The sequence below is a fragment of the Amblyomma mixtum genome, chromosome 3, assembly GCF_055824585.1.
Source record: "Amblyomma mixtum isolate Tamu chromosome 3, ASM5582458v1, whole genome shotgun sequence".
NCBI classification, from domain to species: Eukaryota; Metazoa; Arthropoda; class Arachnida; order Ixodida; family Ixodidae; genus Amblyomma; species Amblyomma mixtum.
Window position 1 is genome coordinate 25897733 of NC_143014.1, and position 27101 is coordinate 25924833.

At 48.2% G+C, this 27101-nt stretch overlaps 1 protein-coding gene and 2 long non-coding RNA genes across 19 annotated transcripts in view; 1 reads left to right on the top strand and 2 right to left on the bottom strand.

Moving 5' to 3' along the window:
- Positions 1-372: 372 nt before the first annotated feature.
- LOC149349466 (uncharacterized) lies at positions 373-14440 on the bottom strand. Its single transcript, XR_016290091.1, has 4 exons — positions 14205-14440; positions 13040-13128; positions 1032-3464; positions 373-972 (listed from the first exon to the last, which is right to left on the bottom strand). It is a non-coding gene; the product is annotated as an uncharacterized LOC149349466 (long non-coding RNA).
- Positions 14441-14757: 317 nt separating this feature from the next.
- On the top strand, positions 14758-26865 carry LOC149349467 (uncharacterized). Of its 2 annotated transcripts, XR_016290093.1 has the most exons (3): positions 14758-14892; positions 20962-21033; positions 25191-26865. It is a non-coding gene; the product is annotated as an uncharacterized LOC149349467 (long non-coding RNA). The 2 variants fall into 2 exon arrangements; XR_016290092.1 differs by having other exon boundaries at positions 20962-26865.
- hts (adducin 1-like protein hts) overlaps positions 18444-27101 on the bottom strand; it is an 89937-nt gene continuing 81279 nt past the window's right edge. For 15 of the 16 annotated variants that reach the window (XM_089578418.1, XM_089578414.1, XM_089578410.1 and 12 more), the window contains one exon: positions 18444-19234. The gene's annotated coding sequence lies outside the window, so the exon portion shown is untranslated. Of the gene's footprint in view, positions 19235-25148; positions 25224-27101 lie in introns of all 16 variants that reach the window. The other variant, XR_016290090.1, reaches the window with a different exon arrangement.

Here is a 27101-nt window from a genome sequence, read left to right on the forward strand (position 1 = left end):
CCTTTGAACAGCCCCATGCATTCTTGAAATTGCAGATATGATAGCATAGCAGTACTGTCCTCAAACTGCCCCTGTAGTATCCAGCGACCAAAGGTATTGAGCTGTCTGGAAGACAACGGCTGGCATTGAATAAGCAGTCTTTGTGCTTTCTGGAGAGCATATACCTTTCTTCAACCAGCCACATGCACAATGGTAGGGTTTATTTCTTACACATGTGCAGACCAACACAACAGCTGCAATCTCCACTAGCTTGAAGTGCAACTAGGTTACTGCGATGCCTGAGCTTGCTGTGACATAAATGCAGGAATGCTCAACAGCAGCTACAAGAGCCAGCTGAAGGCAAGCCTGGAACAATGACCAGAAGTACTCCAATTCTGGGCTCATTTGTTTAATGAAAGAGCACAACTCCTCTGCAGAGACTTCTTGATGATGACCCTCCCCTTTCCCTAGCAACCATTGACGTGCTGACAATTGATCAAGAAGTCCATGCGTTGTTGTACAGAGGAGTTGACAGTCATTGCTTGCATGTTAACGAGTTGGCAGCAAAATGTTCGCAGTCCGGTGGTCACAAGCTGCGGGGCGCAAGCCCACTCTCCACATGGCACCCAGGGCGAGCAGATCATCTTCACACTTCCAATGGTTCCTTCCTTCCTTCTGAGGGTATTCTTGAAGAGCACACTTCACACCACAGCACCGCACAGCACCGCGCCTAACGCTAAGCTCGGCTGTAACGCCTACAACGCACGAACGCTAACACACACACGATGCGCACACACACCATCGATCACCACAGCGCACTTCCTGATGAGACGAGCCACTTGATCTTGAATCTTCAGTGGACCACTTGGGCCACCAGCTATGGGTGCCATGCGGATGCAGCTTGTGCCGACAGGAGTCTTCACAGGATGTTTCTTAGACAAGGCTTGGTCTTGATGCTTGTGCAGGCTTCTGGAGAAAGCTTCGTCTGGAGAACTGCAATGAATCCGGATGTTAACATCTCCCCCAAATCCCCAAGCAGCAGCGTAACTCACCGTTTCCAAAGGCCGTTGACACCACCTTGGGGGCTCCGTGTGCACGTGTCCTGGTGTTCATGTTCTAAGTGCAGGTGTTCCCCCCCCCCTCTCCCCCCCACCAGGTGTGTACCCCGCTGCCGTGTAGTGCGCCGCCAGGGCAGCAGCGCGGCGGCTACCCTCCAGAGCGCGCTGGCCCGCTGCGCACGGCGGCATAGCGTGCAGTCCAGTGACGGCGACCCGAGCCGGGCACAGGGCGGCCAGCCGGCACGCCCAACAACGATACCGACTAAAGCGTGCGCCAAGGCCTCCCGCGACAACCCCAGACAGCCCTGGAGCCCAAGGCGGGCCCAACGCGAGGTCTTTAGAATAGGCACAAGCAAGCCAGGGCCCATCGCGGCACGACGACTCCGCGCGTAACCTCGCCCTCGGGTCAGACAGACGGGTCCTAGCGAGAACGTGATTGTGCGGAACAGCGGGCGCCCGGGGGATTTTTTCGACGATCACACTGCACCACACAGCACTGATTTCACTGCACATGGCCGATCGGCGGCCCACACAGCACTCCCGCACTTTGCACCACACCACACTGAAAGCCAGGCTTGAAGAACGGACGCTCGATGAACCGGTGGCGGGCGTCCGCTCGTGCCACCCCTCCGGATAAATAGACCGGGACGGAGGGTCACGCAGCCGCGGACACCCACATCGACGATGGGACGACGACGACGAGCTGCAAGCGACGCAGGCACCCGCTGGACCGCACAACCGGCAAACCCGCGCGGTTTTAAACCCGCGTCCGAGGTCCCGACAGCCAAGCGACGCGGCCAAGCGCCGCGCACGCGAGTAGTACTTCCCCAGTCTGGCGTGGCCGACACTTAAGGGAGCTAGTGGGCTCCCAGATGCTGCCAATCAGAGAGAGGGCCCGGAGCGCCGGGGAGGTGCACGCGGTGCTGAGCCTTACACACCAATTGCGGTCATCGCCCGGACCAATCGGGCCGGCGGCCAGGGGGCGGGAGTCCCCTGCGCTCCACGCGGCAGGCGCCAAAGGGGGGCCGCGTGTCACGAGAAGGGCACCCTGGTATTACCCCCGCGGGGCCCCGGAGAATGGCCGCGGGCGAACGTGCCCCCAGCTGGCCACAGGCCCGGTGCGAGCCGCGGTGTGGACCGCACACCGGCCGCACCGCGCAGCCAGCGCTTGTGCGCGAGGAGGGCGTGCGCCGGCCGCGCCCAACGCGGCTAGTGCTACAGTAGGTGCTGCCCATGTCTGCACCCCCCCCCCCCCCCGCATGTGTGTGTACATGTGGTGGCTCGGCTGCGCGCACTCTGAGGGGCCGCACACACGTCTCAACGTGCCGCCTTCAACTACCTGCGGCGTCCCGGCAGCGGAGCACCCGACGAGTTGGGCAGCTCGTCCACTCAGGCTCGGCGCCAAAACCACCGGGAGTTCACAGCCGGGGGCGGAGGGCGTCTGACCTCAAAACCTCCGCCTCGCGACAGGAGCCCACCTGCGGCCGAACCGCCGGGCCAGAGTGACACCCGCGCGCCCCGACCGGACGGCCGCTGCCAAGCCTGGGTACCGCAGGAATTACGGCACTAGAAAACGACGCTCGCTGCCCGGAAACCGACAGCTCCAAGGGGGGAACTGTCCCGGTACGCTCGGAGGCAAGGCAAACAACGTATCGCAATCCAAGTCGGAGGGCGTCTGACCTCAAAAACCTCCGCCTACAGACCGTATCCGCCACCCGCCGAACCTCCGGGCGAATCGAGCGCAGGCTCCCGCGAGCCGCGGCACCAAATGGGCGCGGGACAAAACTTGTTCTTGGTCATCCGGGCTGGTGTGGGGGGCTCAGGCGGGAACTCCCGACGGCCGGGGGCGCCCGTAAACGCTCGAGGCCAAAAGAACCGACGGTTTGCCACCAGAGTCGGAGGGCGTCTGACCTCAAAAACCTCCGCCTGCAAGCAGAACCCAACAGCTCCCAAAGCCCCGGGCGAATCTGGCCGCAAGCCCCGAGAGAGAACCACAGCCCATGAAGAGCCGACTGGACGTCCAAAGGACGACGACCGAAGACCCAGAGCCGCCTTTCATGATCGGCGGAGTGGACCACGCGTGCTCGGGGGCTGTAGAGAGCAACCGGTTTACCACCAGAGTCCAAGGGCGTCTGACCTCAAAAACCTCGGCCTAAGGCAGAACCCGAAAGCCATCGAACCACCGGGCACGTCTGGCAGCCAACCCCTGAGAAGTGCGGAACTCAGAACGGGTCTGGCACAAAGGAAAACCAGACACCCTGGCACTGAACATGCCAGGTGGGCGCTCCCCTCAGAACACGCATCGCTGGCCCTGCAGGGACGCTCGCTGTGTGTGCATATTTCTCCTGCAGCCTAGCACTAAATGTGTGCCTCGTCTGGAGCGTCCCTCAGCTGGATGGAGCCAGGTCTCCCAGCGCCGGAAGTGGGCTGTAAAAAAAAAAAGGGATTGCATAAGGGACATGACCGAGAAAGTGACGAGAACTTTAATTAGTACAATCGCGACCATGTACTGAACATGAGTTGGTGTTAAAAACTCATACTGTGCCACACGATTCACCCTATATTTAGTGTGTGGGAGTAACAAAAATGTTGAAGTGCACTGAGTTATGCCATTTGTACTCGATTTGTACCTTACTATGTGCCCATCCTGTAAAAATCGCAATGGGATTGACAGTATCTGAAATAAATAAAAAAAAAATTTGGGCCATGACTTGTACATACAGCCCAAATGACCCCACTACCATGCAACACTGCCGTGCAGTGCAGAACACCTCTGGTAGTGAAGAACTGCACAAAAGTGAAGAGGTCAGGGCACTGCATAGAATGTTTGCACAGCTTTCCTCTTGGTGCCACTGTGATTTCATATTAAGGAGCTTTAGAATAGGGGGGGGGGGGGGTAAGGGAATAGCAGGTCCCCAGTGGGAAGGTGCACGACAATAACCCAAGGGGCGTTATTGTTCTTCATACTGGCGCTCCCCACCCAAGCTTTGGTTGCAGCACTAAAAGAGGCAGGAATCACATGCCAGCACAGAGGATGACCAATTGCCATAGCGCACAATACAATGATCATATGGCCTCCAGTCTTGCAACAGCAAGAAAAGCCCACATTTTCAAGGAGTTTTCTTGCCATCGCAACGCGGCTTAAAAAACATGAAATGAAGCGTGCAACAAAACCTCTTGTTGGACACTTCCTCCAACCTCGTGCAAAAACGTCAAAGCCAGCACTTGAAATCAATGTCAAATTCTACAGTAAATTGACATGCATGCTTTGCAAGAAAAGCCCACACCTTCAAGGAGTTTTCTTGCTGTGGCAACACTGCTTAACAAAACATGAAATGAAGTGCGCAACAAAACCTCTTGCTTCGCACTTCATCGTGCAAAAATGTCAAAGCCCAAGCACTGAAAATCGATGTCAAATTCTACAGTAAAATGGCATACATGCTCAACAGAAAGTATTGTAGCAGTCACTTCCATCCTTGTCCAGTGTGCATTGCAGTGGTGCAGCATTCAAGGCCCAATAAGAGGTGGTCATGCAAGTGGATGCCAGCAAAGGCAAAATCTTGCCTGATAGGTTTTTCCCTACTGTGCCTACCTCTTGCACGAAACAAGTGGGCATATGCTGCACCACACCCTAATCAAGCCATTGACACTGGCTTCAGTGTTCCTATATATGCTTTCGCAAAATGGAGATTTGTGTGAAGAGACGCCACAATGTTCCAAGCTATGCTGAAAGGTGCTCCTTGTGTGACAGAAGCTATGATTAAGGCACCGCTAGCGGCGTTCGGCACTTTGCTTGCCATAAGTTATGACAGATTGGAAGCAACGTTTCCCTCTTATTACCATAGCCCCTGATGCAAATAACAGCCACCATTCCTGGCAATAAAAATACTATGCTTTTCACTCTATTGTCAGATAACTTGGCTGAAAAATTTCAGCAATTTGCAAAGCAGTTTGCTGCATCAGGACATGAACACGATGTCAAAGCACTCAAGTAGCCATAACACAGTACACGCTACACTAAACAGACATTTAGCATAGCGTGTACCACCACTGCATACTGCTCACATGGGCGGATAGCGCCTTAGGGAAATGGCACATCCAAAGAAGCTGTGAGGGAAGTCAAGTGAACATAATACTTTTCAAATTTCAAGCACTGCAGCTCCACCGGTGGGTGTGGATGGGCTGTTGGGAAATCTGCCCTTTCATTGCTACTTGCCAAGCTTAACCCGGCTAAACAAACATTCATTGAAGAGCTGCCAAATAACATTACCAGAAAGCCTGTCCACAGAAGAGCTCAGCTTTAAGTAACAGCCCTGCTACCAAGCTGCCCTGGCCGTCGCCAAGCCTGACCAGTTTCGCATCAGAACTGGCCAGCACTGCAATAAAGGTACTACTTTCATTGCTGCTTTACTCTGAACAATGACTTGAGCAGCGTTGCTAACAGTTGGATACAACTCAAGAACAAAACAGCAGATGCCCCTGACAGGAGGCCCTCCAGCCAATGGCGACCACTACTTATGACACGTGAGTGCCCTTACATCTGCCACCCCTTGCGATTTCACAATAGCAGGCCCAAGCAGATTGGTAAAGGGAGAGAATCAGTAGACAACATCGGCTGGATGGGCTCTTTTGATGCAGAATTTTCAATTTGTGTCTGACTATAGCAGCCACCACCAGCAAAGTGGCTAAGAAATTTGCTTGTACCATTGTTATCACTCCAGCTGTTGGTCAAAGATACACAAATTTATTTTTGCTGACACTGGTGGGAATAATTCAGGTCGATTCCTTCCAGATGCCTTAGTAGCAAGCTCTACTTCCTCGGCCTGAAGCTGCGCGAAAGGCTTGACCACCCGTAGGCATGCACTGTGCATCAGGAAGGGGTTCTGGGATTGCTTGCAAAAAGGTCAATTGGAACATTTGACTTCAGCAACAACTACTCCAGACGAGAGCATATATAGGAACTTGGACCTGCATTGGAGCCTCCTAAAGGTATGAATCAGTCCGACTACTGTGTACCATTTGCAGAGGTTTTTCCCAACCATAGCAAGTAACAGCAGAGCTGGAAATGACAATTCGAGTCTCTGACCAGGAAAAACCATTCTGGAGCAGGCAAAACATTAAGTCACTCAGTATAGATCAGCTAACACATGCACAAACCATTAAGTTTTTGGTCAGTGGGGTGAGCATAGGTTGTATTCAGTACATGTAATGCGACTATGGAGTGCTTTTTACTAATTGTGAGAACTTTTCACTAGATGATTTTAAAACAACTTCTTCTGACTGGCCCTGTCTGGTGACAAGACAATGGATCAAGAAAAGTTGCGCGCCGGAAGAAGACCGTTGGCTTACTTGAAATTCAGTGTAGCTGGCAAAATGCTATTCAAGCTTCATTCATAACATACTAGTATTTAGCTGCCGCCAGTTAAGCGTGCAGTAGAATTGCACAGCACAACCCCACTGTTCCAGCCCCAGTATGCTCATTCTGATGAGGGAAGGAGGAGGGGTACGCAGTAGGCAGGACTGATGCTGGCCCTATCTACCTCCTGCCGCGAAAGCAGCAAATAAACGCACACATGACGCAATGCCGCGGCTCGCTGCCTCCAGACAGAAAGGCTGTTCTGCGCATGAGCTGTCGCAAGGGGAAGTGTGCGGTGCGTACAAGAAGTTTACATGGGACCATGCACCGATTGATGCACCGACTGGCGGTGGGTCACAGCCCAGCCAAAATAGGCAAAAACCGGCCCAAGATGGCATCCATCCGTGTGCAAGTCAAACTATGGAAGAGCATGCCCAAACTAACGTGTAGCCACCGGCACTGGTCGAGTCTGGACGTGCGTCAAAGTGTTCCAGTACACATCGCTACCGCACTCTCAAGGTGATGGCGCCAGGAAACATACGCCCAGCCAGAGTGCATGGTGCCCCTGCAGGGGAAACTCGGCCACGATACAGCACACCCTGCTGCACCATGCCCGAGTGCGATTCGCGCTGAAGGAACAGGATAATGACTGTCCCGCTCAAATTCCCTTTCATGCCTGATATGCGAACACGTGGGCAAGGACGGAAAGTTGGCCATTGTAACAACATCGCTAATGACGATCGAACAACATGTGGAGTTTGGCCCCTCGTTATTCGCGCTGTTGTAAAAGCGCGCAAGCTAATGACGACAGGCAGTTTTCGACTACCATGGCCAGGAAGCAAAGCAGCCAGCCAATTGTTGCAGTGCAACGATGGCCACTGAACCATACCACTAGAGTAATTCCGGCTGGGACGCACCCACACAAATGCCGTAACTAACCATTATGGTGACCTTTAAGGCCAATTCACACGACGGCCCATTCGCCAGCGGCCCACGCACTACGTATTGATGCGTCAGCACATTGAGAGGCGCGTTGACCAGACCGCAGGCCGACAGCACGCCTCTCAATGTGGTGAGGCATGAACACGTAGTGCGTGGGCCAGGGGGGAACAGACCGTCGTGTGAATCGGCCTTAACCGATGAACTGAGAAACAGGTACAGGGTTGTCCACTCTAAGTGTGAACACGGCGCTTGCTCCGCAGTGAAGCGCACTTAACTTTCTGCATGATTACAGCGCTCGCGTGCACCGAGACAGCACTGCGGGAAAGGGCACTAAACAGCGCGTTGTCGCTGGTTGCGCGTACGACAACTCAGAGGCCGCTCATCTCAGTCCCACGATCTCGGTGATATGCATGTATTGCTGCAAACTTGCCATTGCAGGTTTGAATTGATTTGGTTTATGGCGTTCAACGTCTGAAAGCGACATAGACAGCAAGGGACGTTATAGTCGAGGACGAAGACGAACTTGTGACCGTTGTATTGAGCGGCATTGCCATCGCTTTGTGTGTGTGCTCTCGATGCTCGATCCGTGTCTACGGACCACCGTCGCCCAGTGCCCTCCACGTCCCAGTACCCATCTTACAATGTGTGTGTGCATGTATATATACACACACACTTTCCCTCCTTTGTACCCGCCGCGACAATGAGTGTTTAAAATATTTTCATGGTATTGTTAATTCATCCCGCTTTGCTTCACTGTCTGAGTATTTGCATTTTTCAGCACCTTCATCTACAAGGAGCTACCACCTATTGAATGTAACACCCATTCACGCGCGCACTGATATGTTCAAATTTAGTTTTTTTCCTCGTGTTATCGAACGATGGAATTCTTTACCCGGTGATATACGCTCCCTGGAACCAAACCTATTTTTCAATGTTGTTGCAAATCTGTGATTAGTCTGTAGCATTTCTGTTCTCTATTTTAACGGTGTTCACTTCTGAATATGTTGTCCCTCTCTGCCTTTTTTTTTCTTCCCCCCACTCCTGCAATAGCCCCATCGGGGCTGCAGTATATGTAAATAAATAAATAAATAAAAATATAGGCACACCCATATACTGTGGAATGTCAGCACACATTAAAAACCTCTATGTGGTCGACAATAATCTGGGGTCCTCGACTATAAGTTCCTTGTAGTCTATGTCGCTTTCGGACGTTGAACGCCATAAACCAAATCAACTCAAACCTGAAATGGCAAGTTTGCAGCAATACATGCATATCACCGAGATCGTGGCACTGAGACGAGCGGCCTCTTGAGTTGTCGTATGCGCAACCAGCGACAACGCGCCATTTAGTGCGCTTTCCCACAGTGCTGTCTAGGTGCACGCGAGCGCTGTAATCATGCAGAGTTAGGCGCACTTCACCGCAGAGCACACACTGTGCACACCCGCGCTGTAGCAGACGACACGAGGCACCACCTCCAGGCCCATGTGCGCCTGCGCCGCAGAGCTTCGATGCGCGACCGCGCCCCACGGAGCGCAGCCACGCTGCGCCGTGGCTGCAGCGTGGACAACCCTGTACATATCCCAGTCAAAAAAAAAAAGAAGAAAAACATTGGAACCAACTGGATTTCCAACTGGTTCCAATCGGATGATCCAAATGGACTGGATATTCAATTGGATCAGTTATGTTTCCAATTGGTGAGCCTAATTGGTCATACCCATTGCATCCAATTCGACTGCCCAACTGCACCCAATTTCTCCAATGAATGTTTGCATAGGTGACAAAGGTAGAACTGATTTAGTTTTTATATAAGCGCTATCAGCAGCTTAACCTACTAAATTGAATTCATCATCGACACCGCCACTGCAGCTGAAATTAAATAACCACTTGGTGAGCAAGCGTCACTGGCCCCAGCATGAGAGCCTCATAAATTGGGTATACCAGGTGTCCCAGCTAAATGTAACCAAGCTTTTAAGAAACACGGGGTGTCCTAGCCGTCTGAAACCAAATGAGGGTTGTTTAGAGTCGCGTGACCTAGTCTGCAGTATTTTTTTCGCTCTTAGAGGTTGACTAATTAGTTAAGCTTAATTAACTAACTTTTAATTATTGTCTTGAGGAACAAAGTGTCGAAAAAGTTGTAGATCGCTTTGAGAAACAGCTTACTGAGACATTTGCAGCAAAGTAATAATTACGTATAAAGTAGTTCTTTTACCGGCCTTTAACCATAACCCACGCAATAAGAAAAAGCTTCCACATGACAACTGTGCCACTTCAACGTCCCAAGATGCGCCTTAAAGAATAAAATCCATTTCTGAAGTCCTCTCCTCGATGAGACTTAGGGTGCACATTGGGGCAGAGAAGTGAGCGAGCAGCTGGTCACGTGATAACTTTCTTTTAAGGCCAATAAATGAAGCTACGTAAATTGTAACTTGACGGAAACAGCACTACTAGCAGTTTTTCGAGGCGATCTAAACCCTTAGTTGGTTTCACTGGACTAGGACACTTCAGATTTTTTATAAGTTTGGTTACATTTAGCTGGGACACCCAGTATAAGATGGAGCAGAAGTATGCTCTGGATGTGCATATTGGGCTGATATCTGCTACTGGTGCCTGAATGTGCAGTGTTGCTTGTGTTTGATGTATGTGTGTCTGTTAGCTTTGATTTCCATAAAAGCATGGTAATTGCAATTCCGTAGAAAACTGTTGATTGGCACTAGGCGCAGCATCTCCCTGCAGTCCTCATAAATCAGTTTTCCTTTTGCACATTATAATATGTTAAGTTCTATAGTGTTTATCCAAGATTCTAGAGCATATATTATTCACAAACATTTAGCTACATCTCTCAATGAACATAACATATTTCGTGAATATTTTCTGGGTGAAATAACTCCCTGGCCTATAGTGGGCCCAATTGGTCGGGTGGCTAAAACACAACTGGAACCAATGGGAATGTCCAATTAGTTCCATTTGCAATGTCCAATTGGTTCCAATGGTTTTTTGTGACTGGGTAGTGACATCTGGTTCTTCTAGTCCGAGCTCTGCGAGACCAAACAAGGCCCAACTGTACACGTCTCTAACGAACGCCCTCCCATTTTCCCCGCAACATGCGTCAAGAAGCGATGGGCGGACCACACCACCACTTCCGAGACTCGGCTGAAGAGGGCAATGCGACAGCGGCGTGTTCTGGATCCACTGCGCAAGGATGGTGAAAGCAGAGAGATGGGCGGTTAAACACGCGGGATGTTCGGCTGCAGCGACCTAATGCAGTGGCCAGCGAGGCTGATCAGAGGACAAAATTGCTGCTGGCGCACCAAAATGCGGGGTTTCATGAACAGAACTTCTGCAGTGTGCCTCGTGAGATACAAACGATAGCGAGCGTCTAAAAATAATTCGTCAAAATCATCGGGGTGCACCTGACCAACAGAGGGCCCTATCATATGACCGTCCTCGCTGCCCGTTCTGACTTGCGCGACGGAAGCTCATTACAGAAATGAACGCAACCAGAAATTATAGGCGTCTGGCTTTGTGAGTGCATGCGCGTACCTCATCAGTTTCAACTGTGCCGATCTTGGGGCCACGATGTGAGCATGTTGCAGGCGAAGCTGTCTCGCAACACGACCCCACGAACAGTCGGAAACGCGTCATTAAGGCTCGTATGACGGCACTAAAACAAAAAATCATCAAACTTTTTAACTTCGCAGCTGTCAGAAACATCCCTTAGCCCCATAGGAAAGCTGGCGGTACAAACAAAGGAGTAAGAGAAGGTACCCGCCGCGGTGCCTCAGTGCTTAAGGCTCTCGTCTACCGAGCCGGAGTAGTCAGGTTCGAAGCCGACCGCGTTTCGATGGAGGCGGACATGTCAGTGCACGTAAAAGATCCCCAGGTGGTACCGGAGACCTCCACAACGGCACCGCATCGTTCGCTTCTATCCCTTCCTTACGGCGCGGTTCGCGTGCTCATCGAGATACGTGAGGCAGTTACTGCGCCACTTCCTTCCCTCCAAACCAATTTTTTATTTTTCAACTCCGGAAAATTTGGCGGCTGAATGGCTGCGCGGTCACACTGGCTGTGCAATTAGACTATCGTCTTACGATTGTGCTTTGTATAGAGATGCAACTTGTCCGAATGATCAGAATGTCCCTCTCTAAAATTCACAGGAAATTCTATGCCTACCCTTCATTCACGCCAAAAACAGCTGAGGCTTGAATTCCTTTCCGTGCTTTTTACAAATACGCTTGAAATGAACCAGTCATCTTATACACAAGAAATCATCCCGATTCACCGACACCCTACTATGCTTCAACAGATACGTTTAAACCGGACTGGAACGATGGCTTACAGACAGCTATATAGTGCCATGCAAAATTGTGCAAATACGTGGCAGCCGTCTTGTTTTCAGAGAAAATGGTGAATTCAGGAACAATCGGGTCATACTGATACAATGGGCAAGTTCGGTCGAAATTCGCGGGTCTCCAAGAATTTTCGGGAGTTAGCATGCATGCTTCTGACTCGCAACACAACATCGAAGTGCCACCCGGACATGTGCAGACGGAAATTGCATTAACAAAACCATACACCAATTAATTTGGGAATCAATGCATATCATTCCAGTTACCCATACTGCACCATTAAATTTGGCATAGGAAGGCTGCACATTATTCGCACGCTACGCCATACCCGACATCGGCAAAAACTATACGCGCTTAGCGGCGGCATTCGCCACTTGAGAATTGCGTTAAGCTATGCAGGTAGCATGCGCAAAAAAAAAAAAAAAAAAACGCCACGTTTTATTGCGACCTGGACAACGCCACAGCTGCATCCTCATTTTGGTTCTTCCGACTCTTTCTACATTAAGGTAGCAGAAAAAAATGTTGCCTCTGCCAGCTCATAAAAGATCAGATGGTAGCAAAACTTCCCCTTCTGGAGCCAGCTAGTTCACAGTGATCAGAGTGGAACAAAAAAAAAAAAAGCCTGGATTCAAATGTCACCACGCCAGTTAAAAAAAAATTAATGAGCAAGCGCGAAAAAATTTCCCCAACGCTAATTGCTCCTAACAAGAGATAATCTTGCACAAAATTCAAGAATGACATCCTCGGGCACAGTAGGCCAGCTTCAGTCTCCAGGTATTGGCCCGCTACTCGCGAGTGCACCCACCTGCTCAGCAGGTATTTCAGACTCCCGCTTTTTCTCATTCCAAATGGCCTAAAGGTCCGCTCGAATAGACGAAATTTGTGCGCCCAGCAACAGCAGATGCATAACCCAGTAAGTCGCCACTAACACGGCCAAGGGAAAGCGACAGTTATCTTCGCTAGACTACAGACCAGGTAAGGCTGGAGCCAACCGAGAGAGTCTAATTAGACGGGCGTCGGCTCGTAGCTGTACGGCAGGTGCCCGCAGCGGTTATTACCGGCACCCGCCTGTGGCCACACTGCACACAAAACGAAAAAAAAAAAAAAGCCGTGCCTTTGACAGCGTACTTGAATCAACTATACGGTCGGACACTACCGTTGACCACGACTGTTGTGCGCTCCTAAAAACGTGTGCCAAGCATGTAAACACGCCCTGAAGGCACACCAGTGCACTAACAGACACCGGCAAAGGAACGAGTGCCTAAGAAGCACTCCAAATCCCTGTGCTCGCCTCTGGCGGAACAGGCGGGCAGTGCACGGAGCTGCCACTATAAGATACTTCACAGAGGTCACTCACCTTAGGACGCTTGGGTCGACCGCCATCACCGCCACGGAAATTGCTACGAAAGGCTCCTGCAGGATAGTGCTTGTTCTTGGCTGTGACGTCTGAAATGAGTACCTTTTATCAACGAACGCGTCTCCGGCCAAAAGGGAAAACATTTTACCGGTGTAGTCAGAATTTCTACGCGCAACATTATCATACCAACGGTTGCTGAACGAACCAGACAAAGCGGGCCTGTCCAAGAAAACTATACAAGTTACAACTGAATGCGGAATACAATTCCTTCACTCCAAATTCCGAGGCCGCGTACACAACTGACTTAAAGCACGTAAATGTGCCAAGCGCGGTCTGCTTTCGGGGCAGCTTGCAATGGCCACGTTAACGGTCCCGCTTACACTAGCCCAAACATGGCCGCAAACCACGCAGACGCATCCGGCATGCTCCGCGTCGCCATTAAGCTTCTCGACTGCATGAAGATTTTATTTGTACACATAACGATACAGAAAGCCTGCTACAATCCGCTGCCGACCCTGACTGCAAGAATTCGGGAAGGGCGCCAAGGCGCCCCCGCCGGAAGCCTGCACCATGACGTCAGAGGAGGCCGTTGAGGCGCCGGCCGCCATCTTGGGAAGAAACGTCGGCACCCGCCAAATTCCGCGAGGCCTAGCCAATTCCGCGAGGCATAGAAGTGCGCCGCATAAACACGTACAAGAAAGCCCTCGCGATCGACGGGCCACATGACAATGGAAATAGGCACCTGTGAAAGCGCACTCGCTGTCAAGGCCGCAGCAGTGCGGGGTCCTACGCCTAGGCCTAATCGCCATTCCGCGCCCAAATTTGCGCCTTTGTGTCCATTGTCCTACCCTTCACCAATACCTTCCTACAAACCATTATACCAATTTACGATGACGGCAAATAGCTGCCACAAGGCAAAGCAATAGCTCTAGTAAACGCTGCAACTATCAGAGCTAAGCCCCTCGGTGATATTCACCTTCCTCAAAGAACCGCCATAACGGCCGAAATAGCCACACTTAGCGAACAAAGGTATCGAATGCACTTACGTGCTCTTAAACAGAAATCGCATGCCACATGAACTTGGAAGCTAAGCACACAAGGCAAATACGTCGTCACAAGTACAAGCCACGTCTAACCGGCAAAAAAAAAAAAAAAAGTTACTCACCGCCATTTTGGCTGTTTGGGCTTGGCTGGCGTGATCGGCAAATCGAACCTCAACGAAGTATTTCAGTCAGCTAGAATGCGGCTACTTCATGAGACGGCACATCTTTGCAGGAAAGAGCTATTCTGACAGGCGTTAGATACACATTTACGGCCTTTGTTAGACGCTGTGCAATTCGAGCTTCAGCACGAGCGTCCTACCCGAGCGGCGGTCGAACAGCAACTGGCGCCGAGGCGGTCACTGCGCGTAGAAAACTCCCCGTACGTTAGGGAATGTCCCTGGTCATACGAGGACAACCAAGGGAAGTTCCGGTAGGACGTTGATGAACAAGGATTAAGAGTTGTTTTCATCACAGCGATGCTGAAAATAAGTGTATTACGATAAAATGTTACATAAGCAATAGAGTTATCGCTCAACAACAGTACACACAAGCGCTGCTCAACGCCTGTCTTGGTATGAACGCAGAATTGGAAAGTCCCTGAAGTGGTCGCTTGATATCGAGGAAGTCCCTAAGCGTAGGGATTTCTAGAATATTCTCGAATCGAATGACGTTGCACGGATTTCCGAGGCGCTGGCTTTGCTTTAGCAAACGGCCCGACGAGTGTAAGCCAGGGTGCGATACACCACTGTGTAATCGCAATAAACGACACGATGCAAGGCCACCACACACCGTCGGTCAGTTCCCAGCAATGTAAGCTTACTTTTCGCGAACTACGCCAGCTGTGAACATTGGGTCAGGCAAAACAAGCTGCTTTTGGTGGCTTGTTTTTCTTCCCACGACACGTTGCCATATGGGGCGCACTTCGCCCCGTGTGGCACAGCACGGTTACTTTTCAACAGTACGCGTGAATACAAGGCAAGCTTCCTACATGTACGACTCTCGGCGATTCCGGCAGATGCGTGCACAGTGTTATATAGTGGATAATACTGTGCGCATCCCTGCCCGTAAGAATGACGTGTGAGACAAAGACACGGAGGTCTACACCCGTTTTTTTACTTTTACTTTTGGCCTGCAACAGGCGTGGCAGCATGGCGTAGGCATACGTGTGTAAGTACAGGCGCAGGCGTCAACACTCAGTGTGGAACGTAATGCTGACGCGAAAAAAAAATGTGTGAAATACAATGCCTCGTGTGTCTCAATGCGCTCCAATGTAGTACGTATAAGTATGCGCTTGGAAACACGTGCAGTTGCTCAGCCTACAACGCAGGCAGCTGGGACGTGTTTTATGAAGCCTTATATCGAGACACTCATTCTCAGACACGCGCTATATCGCTGGCAATTATGTCTATTGTTAAATTGTGTTCCCTCCACTATATTAAGTTCGTTCCCGCCGTCTAACTGCACCGTCCAAACTAACACGCTTTTATTCCCGCGTAAAGCATGTGCATCAGGGAGCGACAAACATCCGCGTTTTGACAATACAGGGCATTTTGTTGAAAAACGATGCAAGTTGCCTCTAAAGGCTATAATGTAGAACACTCAGTACGCTTCCAACGCTGCGGCGGACATTTTTTGCCCGATCCTCTGCCGGCTTCCCGCCCGTTCGCCATTTCCATGCTCTTGCCTGTTTTTTTTTTTTTTTTCATTTCAGCCCCGAGCATTCCCCAGACTTTGAAACCGGTTTTGCTTCCTGGGTACTTGTCGCTTCTAGCCCTCTGCAGCACGGCTGGGGAAAGCTGAGAAAACGAGTAGGGGACTTAGGGAAAGGAGGGCGCCAAAACGACCGGAGTGGCGCTGGTGCTTCTGCGTTTCGGCACCGGTTTTTTTCCATGCCACCACGCACGGACCAAACAAACAACAGAAAAGGCACGAAAGAATCGTGTGCTAAAAAAAAAAAAAAGGCTGCAGCATGCGCGCCTCGTCGTACGTCAGAACTACCACGAAGCGTGTTGCCTAGCGTTTCTATTAATAGCACGAAAAACTTCGAGGGTGTATGAAAATCAAGACATACGCAGCGGCCACGTTGTGGTCGCAGCATGCTAACGAGACGTTAACCGAGCGAAACGCAATAACGAAAAATAAAACGCGCAGTTCAATGATTTGCAATTCAGGGACGGTTGAGAAACGGACGATTCGAGTTGGCGTTCAACGCAGGGGAAGTATTATTTATGTCATACATACATCAGAAGCCTACACGGCTGCACTGCTTCAGTCAGGTTGTTACGGAACAAGATACGAAAACGTCTAGCGTGATCGTGAAACCTGCAGCATGCTTGCCCTGCGTCGAGTGTAGGGGAACGCACTGTGATGTTCAGTAGCGGAATCCCTACCGCGGTTTTTTTTTTCCTGCATCATATGGGATTGATTTTTACCTGTTTGAACTATGGATACATCCACAACAGGGGTTTGCAGGAACCCTGGTGCAAAATATACGACAAACATTCGTGGAACACTGCAACAACGGAGAAAATGGCACGAAAAGGTACGCGGCGCCACCGTATCCGGTTCTCTGGTCTCCCTTTTGATTCTTGAAAACTGCTGCACCTGTAAGTCGTCAACTTCTCAGTGAACAAAATACCCGCAAGTGCACACACTTATGAACCATACGTAGAACCAGCTTTGATGCACGGTGTGCTAACATTGGCACTGAACACGAAAGTCTCGGTGCATAAACTGACATTCGGTGTACGGCCCGCACCAAAAACGAGGCATGCATGTCGTGCTGAACGTCACTGCACGACGAGAGTTGGGGCAAGCCTTCCACAACGAGTTCGCATATTGTACGCGCACAGGCTCTTTAACCATATGCGCCGTCGGGTATTAGTCTCTACGCGCCATGTCAGAATTTAGCGAACCGCCAAAGCACCTTCAAAACACTGCAAGATCGCAGAGGTGGCCGATGGGCACGTATGATGGCGAGTGCAATAGCCGATGCGCAGGCTGGAGACATCTTCGTGCTTTTCGACCATTTTCACTACTCCAGCATCCCTCCAGTTCTCCAATAAAACAGCGAGTAGGGCAACGCATTCGAAGCCGCCGGGGAAAAAGGAAGAATCTCGCTGCGATAATTTGCTAGCATCACTAGCGGCGCTCCGCACCGTATGACCGAGTAAAATTAACGCTCCAGTCAGTCATCAATTGCCTATGTTTCACTTGCAGATCTGGCTACAATACTGTACTACCTAAAATTATGCACTAATGCACAGTGTGCTTCCTGGCTACAGCTTATTTGACTCAAGTGCTCTCGGGATGTCAAATTCCTACCAAGCTTTTATCAGCTTTCTACTTACCTCAATGTTTTGCACAAGGAGGCAAACTTTTTTATGGACAACGTGCATCGCACACCAATCAGATTTCATGCCGCTATAGTAAAGATTGTGCTAGCTCTACAAACTACCTTCACGGGAGTGTATTCACAAAAGCAGGCACGTCCAAAAAGCAGGTGAACAAATTTTGCCTTTGTCAACTGCAGCTCTGCTGGCATCAAGGCACAGAGGAAACAAGACCTTGGCAAACAAAGCAGTCAAGCACAAAGAACACAAACACTTTCAATTTTTATTCACAGTTTTGTAGACTGAATAAAGCCATCCCAGAGCTTTCTTGAAATAGTTACACCTTTCATCAGCTACAGTGTGTTTCAAGGAGACAACGGCAGAATAAACAGAGGCAGCCAGAAACGTTGTCCAAGCGACTGTTGCACTCTCTCCTTGCCTGCATGGCTACAGAACAAACAAGGGGTGGGAAAGGGAGGTGCAGACAGGAGGCTTTGATGCCAGGGAACAACACAAAACTGGAGCCAGCACCGCAACAGACCAGCTCAGACAGTTGTTACGGTCAGCCACGCACACAGTGGAAGGTTGGGAAAACACAAGAAACACAACAAATGACGACGTACACGCACGAGTCCCAGACTATGCCAAAACACTGCACTTAGCCGGTGGCCACTGAGGCCACTGCTAGACATAGGCCCAAGCAAACAAAGGGGGCAGCAAGCACCCTGCTAGGCCTGGAGCCTAGCACGAGCTAGGGTCATGGTGCCACGCAGCATAGACTGGGTCTCCTCTCCAAAACAGCGTAATATGTACACTTCCTGCGCACTCTGGGGCAAATAAGAAGCTGGGTAAGTTCCTCAAAAGACAATAATAAATAAAAGCACTAATGGCTGGAAGTGCTCTGCCCTGGCAGTTGATGAGCCATCTAAGAAATGTGGCCACCCTTCCAAGCGCAACCTTTGTTTCAACATACCCACATACCCCCCCCCCCCCCCCCCCCCCCCCGTCTGGACAGACAACAAGGGCAAGAACAGAACAATCTTTCTTTATTATTTTTGCTATTGTAGTTACAGTTCCCCTTGGAACCCTTAACATGCATCTAAAATTGAAAATGCCACAGAAGTACAAGATAAAAGCACTAAGTATGCAGATTTTATATGTATATATATATATATAATGTCTGTGTTTTTATATATATATATATATATAGAGAGAGAGATTTATTACACACCTTGAAGGATGAGACAGACTGAAACATTTTGTCATGTCTAAACTGGGCATAACTGCACGGCAAAGACAACCTTCACTTTGGCTAGCCTCAACCTAACACCCACTGGTGCCAGCTTCAGTCTGGACAGAACAAAATATACTCAGTACTCTGGTCAAGACATGGACAACAAGCAGTTGGCTGCTTTGTCCAGCTGCAGCAAAGTAAAAGTTGCACAGAATAAAAGCTGTCCGCTAAGCGCCGTTTAACAAAACAATTGAAACAAAGTTTTAGAGTTTACAACACTGCTCTCCTTGACATCTTTGCTGTTTCCAGCTGCATCAAGAGCAGCAACTAAGACTGCACTGGTTTGCTTAAAACGAAGAAACACTGGTAAAAACAAAGGCAGCTCAGGGCACCCTCAGAGGAAGGGGCCTCATGTGCTGAAGCAGTTGCAACAACATAGAAGAGGCAGGGAGCTCTTGAAGCATCGTCATCTGCAGCTGCAGTCCATTTTGCTCTAAACCAGTCATGGTTCAGTGGCAGTGCCTGCATCAATCCTGGGAAGAATGAGCTTGGGTGCCTGGCAGTTTTCTTCAGCAGAGCGTCACACCTGCATAGGCCACCAGAGTGCATAGAAAGTGGCCCGTTTAGACACCTAGGAAGGAGGCCGGCCCAACATGGACCGCTCTGACAAATCTCATGTGGCAACCAAGACTGCACAAACATGCTGTGAAATCAAGCAAATAGCCCGGAAAAACTTGTGCTCACACACGAGTGCTAATTTACAACCAAAACATAACTCTGTGCTTGAACACATTGTGTGTCCTATGAACCCCGCCCATGAGATGGGGGTCACAGGACCCACAGCTACAACTGCCCTGCCCTAGTAGAACATGGGACTGTCAACATTGCCACGGTCAATTTTACTGTCATTTAGTTGTCCATCCAAAGATAAGCGAGATGCTTTGCAGCATGCAGCAAGCAAAGACAGTTTACCAGTAGGAAGGTCAATGCTGTATTATGACAGGTCTACTGGGAAACTTGTACTGACCACCACTGCCATTTATCAGGCTTGCCCAATGCCAGTCCTTATCCAACATGTTTTTCTCACGTTGAATGAGAGCTGGTAAAGCTGTTGCTCTACAAGGTGGTGCCCACCCTTAGGTTGGTTGAAGATTGGAGGCAGAGAAAAAAAAAAAAAAGGCAGTTCGAAGGTAGGATCAGTCGGGGCTCCAAGTCAACGGGTGCTGGCAGAGAACTAACCCGCACTATGCAATACACAGTGTAATCATTCAATTTTAGACTGCTGGTTCGTGCACTCGCATGTCACACAGGGAGTGCGCTGTGTGGCCTGTCTAGTACCTCATTATTTTGAGATCTTTTATTTGTAACGAAACGTTCGTACACATGGACCACCCCTTCGGTCTTTCCCTACGACTGCTAATTCATGATCGATTTTCTTTCATGCAGTTTTGGTTTCACCAACTGAATGATGGCTGTGATGCCAAAGGTGGGTCTACGTCACGTGAGACAAAAAAAAGACACCTCCCCTACACACATGCACACCACCCTGCAATATAGCCATTGACAGGTCGCTCTAATCCACTACGATGCTTACGCCAGCCTGCTTCAAAACCCAGAGAGAAAGAGAGGGGGAAAGGCAGGGATGTTAACCAGAAAGGTTTCCGGTTGGTATGCCAAAACCCAGAGTGGCAACAAATGATATACCAGTGATTATACTGCAGTTTGTTCATGCCTCACGTGGCCTACACCTACCTTTGACATCACAGCCATGTTTCAGACGTTGAAACCAGAAAAGCACGAGAAAAGAATTTCAATTTACAGATTATTTAGTGGTCAGAGGCAAATACCAAATACCATGCTGGCCCATGTATTCTAATGTCTTATGCAACATTACAGGAAGGAAACATGCAATTAAAATTAGGTGTCTATATTCTTTTGGTTTGAAATGATTCGAAGTGATGCCTTGGTCCAGTCAACATCACGCAATTGCATTTGCACTGGTGCTTGCTTGGTCTGTGCAATACAAATAGAGGTCTGGCACTGTCTGAGCCACACTCTTGAATCAAGTCAGCTCAGCGAGACACAGTAGCGCTGCCATCTGCCAAAAAGGGACGAGACTAGTACCTAGAGAAGCAATGCCATGGTAATGTAGCTCTGCGAACTGAGCGGCTCGAGTAAAAATTCCACATCACCTGCTCATTATGACCAAAGTCATGCGAGCTACTTTTCATTTGAATGTACAAAACATGAGTAGCAGCAATGCAAAGCAACATAGCTACTGCTCACTGAGTTACTATTGTCACCTCTTCTCAGCTGACAACACTCAGCATAGCTTGCTGAGTATGCAAGATGGCCAAGGTCCACCGTTTCTAGCTTGAAAACTAGGTAAGTACTACCTGTGCTAAAATTGGCTACTGTATAATCTGTATAATCTCATGTAAGGGCCGCACCCCAGTTTTGAACTAGATAACCGAGGAAAAAACATTCAAGAATTTATTTACACAGTGTGCTTAGCTAGATGCAACCAGCTTTCTTTGGCATCAGCGCCTCATTTCCTGTGAGTTTCTTTGTTGCTCCTCCTTTGGTGGTTCAAGCCACAATAGGCCTGGGCAGCTCCACTTGTGTGTGCGGAGGGTTTGCAAACATCTGAACACCGACGCTGACCGAGCAAAAGACAAAATAAAGGCTTTTCAAATCCCTGCATACGGCCGCAATTATTTTATCTTGTATGCGAATAACTACAAAAAAAAAATCATGTATGGGCCGCACCTTCAAAATTCACACCCTAATTAAACAATTTGCGGCCCTTACATGAGTTTATACGGTAGGCAGCATGACCGGTTTCTTTTTGAACAGTGTTGAAAAGCCACGAATAATTTTACCTTTTAATTTTTTTTCATGAAGACAAACGAGTTTCAGTATTGCTGACAAAGAAACATAATGTCAGAACATTTAGCAGCATATGTCAGAGTCGAGCACTTCCTTTTCCTCGTTTTCGCTAACTTCACAGGATACACTATCTGCATGACTCGTGTGGCCAAAAATAAAACATAGATGCTACATTTTCCCTTCTGTGACTTTCCTTATTATTCTTTAAGAATAATAAAGAAAGTTGATGAAAGAAGAATGAAATGGAATCACTTTATCACCAAGATCCTTTACATCCCACAGCCACAAAGAACTAATGAAACCTTCAGTGGCCAATTATACTCCTCACACCTTTTCACTCTTACAACGTTGATGAAAAAGGCAAAAACCATTGATCACTTCAGTGGCCAGAGCAAGCAACTGATGACTGCTGCTGCATCAAGTGAGAGCAAGTTACTTCACTTGAATTTAGAAGTAGCTACTGGCACCGATTATGCTCCACATCACCCTTAGTTCCTGCCTAGTATTTAAAGGAATACCACCCTGGCAAAAAAACTGATAGAAATTTCTACAAGTCTCTTAAAAATATGTATAGGTCGTACAGGTCCTTCTATTAGTCTGATTTATATTCCTACCTGACCCATAGAACTCTGTACCAGACTGGTAGGGAGCAGATAGATCTCACTGTGCCATGTGCAAGACCTGATAGGATGATGTATCAGTCTTTTACAGAAAACAGAGATCCTCATACAACATATAGAATTCCAACTGACACACTAATAAAGCCCGGTAGAATATTACAGAAGAGGGCAAATACGGGCTGGTTGGTACATGTTTCACGAATTGGAAAAGCGCTGGTGTAAATTCCTAGTCAAAGTTTGCTTCAGTTTCGTGTCTTTCAGGAGTGCAGAGATATTTTGCATTTTTTTTCTCCACCTGTTCTGTGGTTGATGTTGATTGCTTTTTGTAGTTTGCTTATAGCAGTTTTCTTTTATTGCCTGCTACTCTGGGCTCAAGCTTTTACTGTTTAATGCGAAAATATTATTCCTGTTTTAAATGTGATCACCCTTCTGCTATTCCTGTTGTGTTCTTGACGAGAAGGTATGTGTTCATTTACAGTGAATTTCTAGTCAGTGGCTCCTTTCGTTTGTTTTATGGTTTACAACTTGCAGGATATGCAGTGTTTTGAAATACTTTCTGTCACTCCTCCTGTTGGTGTGGTTGATTTTTATTGGGTTAATACTTTCTTCACAGCATTTTTTTTTGTTTCCTGCAGGACAAGGCAGGTGTGAATACAATGTGGGTTTCATTGTTATTCAATGTAAAAACCTTTGCTGTTTTAAATGTGATCAATTTATTAGTCGTTTCTGAACTGCTTGGTACATTTATTTTGTTGTGTAGATTTTTATTATGCATTCCTTCACAAATTGTTTGCTTCATCATTTGAATTATATTGACTGCCTTTTGTGATAATACAGAAAGATTGTTTTTTACTTATTTTCTTGGCTGTCGAGAAAGCTTGTTTCTCCTCGATGCACATACTACACCTATACAACACATATAGGTACTGATAGGCGCCATAGATCTGGTACACTAATACGAATACTCTAATACACTGACAGACTTATATACGCAGAATAACGCTGATACATCCAGAATAGAACTAAAAGGAATTTTATCAGTGTATTAGTTGTATCGTTTCATAATGCAATAGACAGAACTGATAGGATTCTTAACAGTTTATCCTATCAGAATTTTTGCTAGGGCAATGTGAATTCAGACTGTGGCTGTATGTTGAAGAATAGGCTGCATGAAATACTACTGGGGCATTCGGTCTTTTTCGAATTACCGTATATGCTCATGTAAGGGCTGCACCCCCAGCATTGCACCTGTTAATTCGAAGGGGGGGGGGAACAGCCAAAAGAACTGCTTCATGTGTGCATAATTTTTCCCACATGGAACGTTACGCTGGAGACTGATAGACGATAACTACCTGCCACATTCACGCGTCGTAACACACATCGGACTCCGCCTGAAACTATAAACATGGAGTGCCTCAGCGCTGCTACTTGTCTTGTGTGCTCGGTGTTGCACCAGAAAGGACAAAACGTTATGCAGCGCGAAAAAGTAGAATGGGGGAAATCCATACTAGCCGTGCGATTCCTTGTGGTGAAATGCGCCGTAACAGTGGGTCGTTTGCCCAGCGTCGCTAGGCCTAGCGTGCCATGCACTGAAGCCACAATGAAAGTGCTGTGAATCTAGTTGCAGTTTACTATAAAAGGTCAAACCTTGTTACCAGTTTAACAAGCCACCGTGGTGGCTCAGTGGTTACGGTCAGCTGCTGACCCGAAAGACGCGGGTTCGATCCCAGCCGAGGTGGATGAATTTCGAAGGAGGCAAAATTCTCAAGGCCCGCGTACTGTGCGATATCAGTGCACGTTAAAGAACCTCAGCTGGTCAAAATTATTACGGAGACCTCCACTACGGCCTCCCTCATAGCCTGAGTCGCTTTGGAACGTTAAGCCCCTATAAATCCTACAAACTTTACAAAATAACCTCACATTAAAATAAACGTATAATTGATTTCTGCAAGCTGGCCCTCGACAGTAAAGTGCGTGGAAAAGCAGACAAGATGAACACCACCTCACACCGACGGCCGTGGGTCGCATGCATGGTGCGCCACTCTGAACAGTCGGCCAAGACATCGTAACTGTCAGTCGAGCGCCAGTAAACTGATCTAGCAAGCTGTTTTACTTTGTGGTCAATTTGCGCCGGCCGTCAGGCATGCACCCTACCATCCATACTTTCAATGCATTACGTATCTGAAGGACTCGGTGGGACAGCACTAATTCATCATAAAGATGCGGGTTGCAGCACAAAAAAGACGCATAATCAGAGCTCCACTGTCCAAAAAATAGTAAACGAAAATGTCAGGCCTGTGTAAAGGCGGCATCTTGTCAAAACCGTGGGAAAAAAGTGCAGCCTTTACACAGGTATATACAGTATGTTTACATACAGCAAAAATGCAGGAAACCTTTGATGACTCCAATGGCACTTGTGTAACATGAGAAATGTAATTCAATCATGCTCGCTTGAGTATGTTGGCTAAGGGGAGACGCGGCTTTTAAAATGACAAAAAATTACGAAAATTTAGATTTTGCAAAAATGGTATATTTGAATACACTCTAAAGTTCCTGCCTAAAAAGTTTCAAGGTTTAAAATGACCTTTAACTACTAAATGAATTATATTTTGCGCCTACGAAGCTCGGAAATGGCGATTTCGGAGCGAAATGCGGCAGTAGTTCGCACCCGTCGCTTCCCATGACTGCGTCCCCAATGGCCGCCATCTTGGTTTTGTCTGAAAGCTAGGCCCCTTCCCCATTACAGTAAAACCTCGTTACTCAAAGTCATTGACACCGTGAAAAATATTTGAATTAACTAAGTTTTCGAATTAACCAACCATAGCAAAAAAAATGCACCCAGGTAAAAAATTTCATTTGGGAACGTGGTACCTTCACTGGACGAGCTTTGCAATTACTACCATATATTGCCACGTAAAAGTCGAATGTCCAACTCGCAGCCCTCGACGGCAAAAAAAAACAAAAAAACTCCAAATATACGTCGACATCTGCCGTTCAATGTGGTTCGTCCTGTCGCTGCATTTTGTTTTGTAGTTTCCCATGGGATGGCATTGCGGCGCTCGTGGACTGAAACCAACAAACGTGTAACGCGTAATGATGCAATCACAAGGACAGCAGTCCGAAGCCAGTGGAGATTAAAAGCCAAAAAGTGGCACCCCACCCTGCCTCTACACTCACGTGCGGCCTGACTGACAAGCGGCATACTGAACTGCAAACGGTCCTGTAGTGTCCGATTCCAGCGCGACGCATGCCCTGGAGATTATCGGAATCGGAAGTTTGCCCTCGCGCTACCTGCTGCTCGTCCGGGAAAGCGACCGCAAGCACGAATGAGCTGGGTAAAAGGTGCGCAATTCGCATTTTCGTTGGTGGAACCGATTTGCATACGAATTAATGGCATTTTTTGACGCAGGAAGCCTCATGAATTCTACTAGGACCGGGCATTGGTACGGGGCATGTCCTACCTGGCACACGTCCAAAACTACTTTAGACCATGCAAATAGGTCGGCTCTGCACATAGATAGACCTTAAACTTTAGGTTGGTCACTATTTTGAAGAAAGGTCAACCTAACCCTCTACCCACAGCACAAGCACGTGTCACATCGCGAGACACGCACTGACACTGTTCGGGGTGGGAGGTGCTTCAATGACCTGCCAGGATGGGGAGAAGGGACGAGCACCACTGCCTCCAGTCCGGCCATGCCTTGACGAAGTGCCAAGAGCACGTGACCAATGTTACTTTGAAACTGGTATCCATGCATGTGTTGCAGTGAAGCACATCTCCTCCACTGCAGGCGTGTGCTTTGGCTGTCCGCAAGCCATGCTAGATTAATTTTTATGCTGAGAGTACGGGGCTGGGGTGCTTTGCATGTCGAGCGTCGGCCTTACTAATCGGCATCGCTCTGCAGCGCTGCCGTGCGGCGCCGAGGGGCTGTCACTTCATCGGTCTGCAGCGAAATCAGGATCAGACATCCTCGCATAGCACCTCAGATCTTTGAATTAACTGGGCTGTTGCACGCCGCTGCTTCGAATTATCCGGTCAAATTAACATTAGAAATTGCGGGAACCCAGAAATTCTTCGAATTATATTCAGGATTTCAGATTATTGAGGTTTTACTGTACCTGGTACTACTCACTACTGTGAAATATTTTTGGAACGTCCACATTCCGCCGTTTTTTGAGGCCTCTGCAACGACCTTCGAATAGCAGGCACGTGCACTTCAAATGCGATTTTCTCAGCTTCATATTTTTGCCAACATAACTAGCGCCACGAAAGTTTTTATGGTTCAATTTCAATTATCTTACACCATTGAATTCAGAAAGACTGACACTGTGAAGCTATGCTCTTTTTGTTTGGCAGAGTCAAACATTTCAAATTTTGTGAACTATAAAGTCACATAACTATGCTTCATAATTGTGCTGCTTGGACAAAATTTAACAATTTTATAGGATGATGTACTGCAACAATAGCATAGCTCCAGATGGCAAGTCTTTGGCTACAGCCCCATTTCAATCAAAACCAAAAAATGTAGAAAGAAAGTGTCTTAACGGCCCATAAGACTTTAATAATTGGGCTTCAGTTTTCCTGTAACATGAGAACTAATTGAGATGTACTGAAACTAATTATATTTTCAAAAACAGGAAGTCAAAACACATATACATACCTAATTTCATTACAATATATCTTAAATAATAAAAATGTTCATTTCAAAACCCGCATCTCCCCTTTACCAGCAGCCCATGCTGCTACCTTGGCCAACATGAACAAGATGAGCCAACTACACTAGTAAGCAAACACCACCCAAAACATGACAATAAGGATTTCTGTAATGAAATCATGGATGAAGCCAAATACAAATAGCCTCACTGAATGTGGTCTACAGATGCAGAACTCTAGTTGCTGAAAGAAAATGGACAACATTAAATATTGTTTTCGTTGTACACTTA